At 41.4% G+C, this 6,835-nt stretch overlaps 1 pseudogene; it reads right to left on the bottom strand.

Annotated features, from left to right (window-relative positions):
• Positions 1 to 5,541: 5,541 nt before the first annotated feature.
• Positions 5,542 to 5,951, bottom strand: LOC124504306 (60S ribosomal protein L27-like; annotated as a pseudogene).
• Between the last annotated feature and the right edge of the window lie 884 nt (positions 5,952 to 6,835).

The following is a 6,835-nucleotide window of genomic DNA, read 5'->3' as shown; positions in this document are numbered from 1 at the left end:
CCGTTTAGGCATACATAACCAAAATCAAATATATATTCTTATAACTTCTCTCCCTTTTCCGTAAAACAAGGAGCATTCTACGAACACTGTTTGCACCTTGCTTTTTTTTTTTTCACTTAATGCATCCTAGAGATCTTTCCTTAGTAGCTTTCCTTATGGTAAGCTTCCTTATTCTTTGTTGTTGTTATTAGAGCTGCACAGTATTCCATTTTATACCACACTTTTTTTATTCGGGTTGTTTCAGTCTGTGTTCTTTTATAAACAGTGCAAGCGTTTCTAATCAGACATTTCTGGCTCAAATTTTGTTCCTTCTATTCTCTTGAAATTCTTCAGGCTTACAGAGGGCTGCCCAAGGGGTGCACACTAGACTTACAGAAGAATAGATGTAGAAGAGGCTTTAAAGCTGGCCTAATCCAACCCACTGTTTTAAGGGGAAATCAAAGCTCCTGTAAAGTGACTTCCCCAGGGTTACAGAGTGGGGCCAGAGTCTAGGTTTACTGCTTCCCTGCCTGAAATTGTACCGGCTAGATCACACGGCTGGATACTGAGTGTGTGCGTGTGCGTGTGCATGCCTCTAGGAATATAAAACTCATTGAATGCAATGTCAAACATGGTAAGAGCCAGGAGGAGATTACAAAGCCCCTTTCAGCATCGGATCCCTTGGAGCAGGAAGTCACCTGGCTGGGGAAAATCTGGAAAGGCTTCATCAAGGAGGCAGCATTCGTGGTGGGCCTCGAAGGATGGATAAGATTTCACCAGGGAAAAGAGATGAAAGACAAGAGTTGTGAATATGAGAAGACATCAGGTATCTTTGGGTAGCAAGGAGCCTACTGTGGCTGGAGCACAGTGTATGATTAGAAAATAAGACTACTAGTAGTTTTTTTTTTTTTTTTAAAGATTTTTTTTTTTTCAACGTTTATTTATTTTTGGGACAGAGAGAGACAGAGCATGAATGGGGGAGGGGCAGAGAGAGAGGGAGACACAGAATCGGAAGCAGGCTCCAGGCTCTGAGCCATCAGCCCAGAGCCTGACGCGGGGCTCGAACCCACGGACCGCGAGATCGTGACCTGGCTGAAGTCGGACGCTTAACCGACTGCGCCACCCAGGTGCCCCAAGACTACTAGTAGTTTTAATGAGACTAGTGAATGCTTACCCTAGACTAGGTGTTATTCTTATTGCTTTATCAATACTAGCCTTTAAATTTCACAACCCTGTGAAGCAAGTACCAGTTGCTTAAAATTATCCCCATTTTACATGTGGGGACACTGACGCACAGAGAGAGTTGATAAGTCAACTTAAGTCAAATGTTACACAGTAAGATTACATTCTAGAGAGTCCGACTCTAAAGCAGTGTTAACACTTCTCCATGTTCTTAGGAAATGAGACTGGAAAAAGCCCTATTAGAGAGGATACTGGAATGCTTGTTGAAACACAGAAAGATTTATACTGCCTTGTTTGTAAATGGAAGGAGATACATGTTTATTGAGCATACATACCTTAAAAAACATGTGAGATAGATATCATTTTTGATAGAATTCAGATGGGGAAACTAGGGTTCTGAGAGGGAAAGTAACTTGCTAGCTAGCAAGTGGCAAGAGAGCCCCTGAGGCCGGCATGTGAATGAAAACCAGTGCCTGTGCCCAGGCTGACGTTTATCCAAACACAGCCCATAGAATACTAGTGCGTAGCTTAGAGGGGAATGGGGTTTGTGGTCAACTAAACTTGGGAAATGCTAAGATAAACAAAATTAGACCTCAATTTAATTGCAGATTTTAATATACTTTCCATGCTTCATAAATAGAGAGGTAGATGTTGCATCACAGACTTACCATGATTCACTCTGCTCCCACCACTTCCAAGCCCTTTGTTCAAGTCATATTCAGTGGAAATAGTGCTGGGAGGTATACTGGTTTGGGAAAGCCTGAATAGAACATACTGGAGAAAGGAAGGAAAGATGTGTTTCCTGATCAGCTGGGCATACAGGCACTCTTTACAGATCTATAATGTTAAAATATGAAGGGCACATGAATCTTACTTTCTGAGGATGGCACAGAAAATAAGTTATCTAAACTTCCATATCTCAGAAGACTGGAATGTTTTGTGGGTTTTTTGTTTGTTTGTTTTGTCTTGGTTTAAGTATCAAAATGGGAAAACCTGATTTGATTTCTAAGCTAGAAATCTCCCAATTTCTATTCTAGTTCTTTCACAACCCAAGGTAAAGATGTTGCAGTGTTGGGAACCAAAAAATATATGTAGGGTATGCTTTTTAGGTTATGCCCGTGAACTTAACTTCTGATTAGCTGGTGGTTTAATTTATAATCTGATATTGCTATTGTATTACTATAAAAGAGAGTATACTCAAAAAGAATACCTTCACCCTTTCCTTCAAATTGCCTCATGAAAAGTAAAACGTACATGTATGGCATGAGTAAACCAAGTAAAACCTTTGTCATTAAAAAAGTATTCTGCAGAACACCTGGATGGCTTAATTGGTTAAGCATCTGACTTTGGCTCAGGTCTTGATTTCACAGTTTGCAGTTCATGAGTTCCAGCCCTGTGTCAGGCTCTGTGCTGACAGCTCAGAGCCTGAAGCCTGCTTTGGATTCTGTGTCTCCCTCTCTCTCTGCCCCTCCCCCACTCATGCTCTGTCTCTCTCTCTCTCAAAAATCAATAAACAAAAAAAAATTTTTTTTAAGTATTCTGCAAATCTTAAACACAGTGTGAAAATAATACTCTTTTACCGGCTACAAATTCTGTATGTCAAAGGTCATTTCTGTAGGCAATTGTTATTACATTTGATAAGTTGAATGGAGCTTCCTTTTTAATTCAATTCTATGAGTATTTTTTTAATCTGCAGGATGATTATTGGAATGGCCAGAAATGCTATCGGTGCTGATTTTATTACCCCCATAAAATGACCCAGCTCTAAGAACAAGAGGGAGATTTAATAACATCCATTCTTATTTAGAGAGCTGGGGTGCGGGTAAAGGCTTAAATACAACCCTGAGTTCTTGCAAAAACTGGTGGGATCACTGACAGTAGTGTTATTTCATACTTCTGGAGACATTTGACGGGGATCTCTTCAGATACAGACAAGATCGACTTTTGGATATTTTTCCTAAGAAAGTTTTCATAATAACATACTTTGCTGCTGCTGCTGTTGCTCTAAAATTTAATTTTAGTGACTTGAAGCTGTGAGTAAAGTTCAAACTCCCTCTTTTACCACTGCATTCTGATTGGAAGGTAGCTTATTTAGGATAACCATCAGTTCTTTTGCCCGGAGTCTACAGTAAGAGGAACCCAAAGGAAAAACACAAATAAAAAGACGGTATTCACTCATAATCTTTCTTAGGCCAAAATGAACAATATATATATATATACAAATGCTAGTGAAACAGATTGAAAATAGAACCCCACAGGAAAGTTGAAAACGATGCTAACTAATTGCAATAAAATACAAATCCACCCATAACCTAATTAATATAAATATCTTCTTTCTTTTGCATACCCCATAACATGGACATATACATTGAAATGTTTCTCAAGCACGGGCAACTGGGATCCCCAACCTATGAAACATACCAGCCTTATGAAAACGTTCTCATCTTAGGAACCACTGGATTTGGGATTCTGTACCATTCTAGTGGCTTCTTGGTTTTGGAATTGGGTAGGAAATCTTGGGTGAAAGGAGACTCAAGATGTGCATCCTGAATTGTAACCTTGGCACCACCCACCCTGTGAGCTCAGACAAATGACTTCATCTCTGGTGCCTGTTTTATTATCTCCCAATTTCTATTCTCGTTCTTTCATATCCAAAGGTGCATGTCATCTGAAGCCTTGGGCACTTTGCATCATAAATCAGAAACAAATCCAGGAGGGAGAAAGAGTGAAGGAGACAAGTACCTGGCTAGGAACACTAAGTTTCTGCGCACACTTTGTATTAGGTTTTGTTCATGGTGTTTCATGTTCTGGACCATTCCTTCCACATTTATACATTTTCTCCTGGTCCTTGGAAAACTGAAGTCTCTGTGGAACATTCCATGAATGATCATCAGCATTACTTTCTACTAAAATAACTGGGACCTATTTATAAACCACAGGAAATTGTTCTTGCTCAGGATACTGTCTGAATAAGTAATTTAAAAAGTGGAAAACACTGTCAGTCTTCCATATGTTTTCTCTATTTATTGTTTCCCAAACTGGCCTTGAACATTCCTATCTCTATACCTTTGTTTATGCTATTCTCATAGCTCACATACCTTCCTCACTTATTCAAATCCTCTCCTTCTTTAAGATTCAGCTCAAATATCACTTTTTTCAGGTAGAAATTTCTATAACTTTTGACATGGGTCCTCACCCCCCACAACCCAGGGATCCTTTTTTCCCCTCAAAACTATGAGTCACTTGTACCCCCAACACATCACTTAGCACTTAAGTCCTACCCTATTTTGTTTTCTTCTTGTTGCCATTACATAAAATTGGAATTTCCAGAGAGACTGTGAACACCTTGAAGAGAAGCTCCCACATGAATAAACCAAGATAGCATCCAATACACAGCTAAGAACACAGAAGGTGCTTAGTGTTGTGGATATAAGGTGATGGTTTTCAAATGGTCTAAAGCCAAATAAAAGAAAATCACAGAAACCTGACGTGCAAAATAGACAAAAGCTGACCCAGTGTGGTAGAAGTTGGAGTATAGATAGGGACACTGGCATCCCATAAAATGGACCCCATTCCCTACCCTCCTCTTTGCTCAGATGCTGGAGCATCCCCACAGCTCACACTCCCTTTCTCCCTTGGCCTGTCCATGCCCAGTGTCCCCAGGCTTCTGTGCTGGGAACCTGACCTTCCCAGCACCTTAGTGGCCTCATTCCATTCCCTCCAGGCATAAGCATAGATGTGTCTGAGCTGAGCTGTTAGAACTCTCCAGTGTGCTAATGTTACCTACCCGCTCCAAAATGTTTGCATTCTCATAGAATTTTTCTAAAGAGAGCACCTCAACCACACCCATGGATCCCTAACCAGTCACTTGGAGAACTCAATATGGCTGATCATGGAACAGTCCTTTTGACCACATTCCCTCTTTCCTACTGCCCCAGCATATTCCCTTAGGAATGCCTGTGTGTTTGAAATTCTGGAAGTCCCCAATAGTATTTTCTGTCAACACAAACATACTCTTCCCCATAAGCAAAATTCTCTTTTCTCTTTCATACTCTCAATTAATTGGAAGGAAATAGAGCAAGCAAAGTTACCGGTAGTAATTTTTTTTAATCGAGGTAAAATTGACATATAGCATTATATTAGTTTCATTTTAATGAAATTATAATGATTTCATGCAAATACATTTTGCAAAGTGATCACCACAATAAGTCTAGTTAATATCTGTCCCTGTTCACAGTTACATTATTTTTCTTGTGATGAGAACTTTTAAGATCTATTCTCTTAGCAACTTTCAAATATGTAATACTGTATTACTAACTACAGTCATTCTGGTGGTACATTTTGTGTGTGTGTATTTTTAATGACTGAAACAAAACAGATTTAAAACCTCAGCTCCTGGAAGAACCATTTGTTCTTGCCGGTCCTGTACCTCTCCTGGAAGTTTACCTTGGCTACTAATCAAGCCTTGCATTTAAGAGCAGGATCTCTGAAGACATCCTTGTTGACGACAGTTTTGTCCAAGAGGATATGCACAGAGTACTTTATGGGCATGCATGATTGTAGTTATAAACTTTCACAAAAGACTTGATCTTTGACCTCTTGATGATTTCCTTCTTTCCCATGGCAGCTGTCACTTTGCAGGGATAGCGGTCAATTCTAGCCACCAGAGCATGGCTGTAGGGACAGTCTGAGGTATCATCATCAACATTCTTCATAATAACTGCTTTGCATCCGGAGTAGTGACTGGCCAGGACCAGCATCACCTTCCCCGGTTTCATGAACTTGCCCATCTTCGAGCCTCTAGAAGAAAGCTCTGGTGGTATTTTAAATGGCACAAGACACATCTCATTCAGAGCACAGAAACAGAATGAAGAGTGGCTGTACCGTCCACTCCTTGGCCTGGCATCATTCCAGCCCATTTGCCCCAGTGCTGGATTGCACTCCTCCAACATTGACCACTATGGCCTCCTGCTCTCTCGGGCTCCACACTGGCATTCTTGCTCCTCCCCTGATTTGCCAAACATGCTTATTGGACTAATAATGGGTTTGTCCTTGACTTTACACCCTGTTGACCTCTTTGATTATGGAGATTCAGTTTTCACTTCAGACCCCAACTCAGACCCTGGTGCTCTTAGTTTTGTTCACTGGCCAGTGGCCTGTCTGGGTCCACAGATCCTGGCAACTTCAACCACTTCAAAACACCAGGCCCTGCCAACCACAGACGGCAGGCCACACTTGCCAGCTGCAATCTGGGGCTATCTTCCAGGAGACCCTCTTGCCTGTGCTACGAGCCCACTTCCATTCAGTTCCAAACCCTTAACTTAGCAACTCCGATCTCAGTAGCCTCCTGACTTCACACTGCATGTGTTCTTCCCACTATTTACACTCAGATTACCTCTACAGACTTTGGCCTTATTCACCTTTGCCGCTCCATGTGCCCTCTAAAACCCTTTGGCTTCTCTGCGCCCCCCCCCCCCCCCCCGTACCTGGCCCACTGCAAGGAGAAGTCATAGCCTCACCATCACCAGTGTGGAACATTCCACTGGCCCCTGAGGAGTGGGCATAAGCCAATCAGGAGAATGATTTTCCTGATAAACCAGTCAGAGAGAAGAGCTTTTTGGTGTTCTTAAGTCCACTGTGCAGGTCAGGAGATTATTCTCAGAGAGAGATATGA

Source organism: Lynx rufus, unplaced genomic scaffold (assembly GCF_022079265.1).
Source record: "Lynx rufus isolate CCGP_SWC_20201006 ecotype Redwood Valley unplaced genomic scaffold, mLynRuf1.p SCAF_8, whole genome shotgun sequence".
NCBI classification, from domain to species: domain Eukaryota; kingdom Metazoa; phylum Chordata; class Mammalia; order Carnivora; family Felidae; genus Lynx; species Lynx rufus.
Note: the sequence above shows the minus strand (reverse complement) of the source record. Positions and strands in the feature narration are given on the sequence as shown.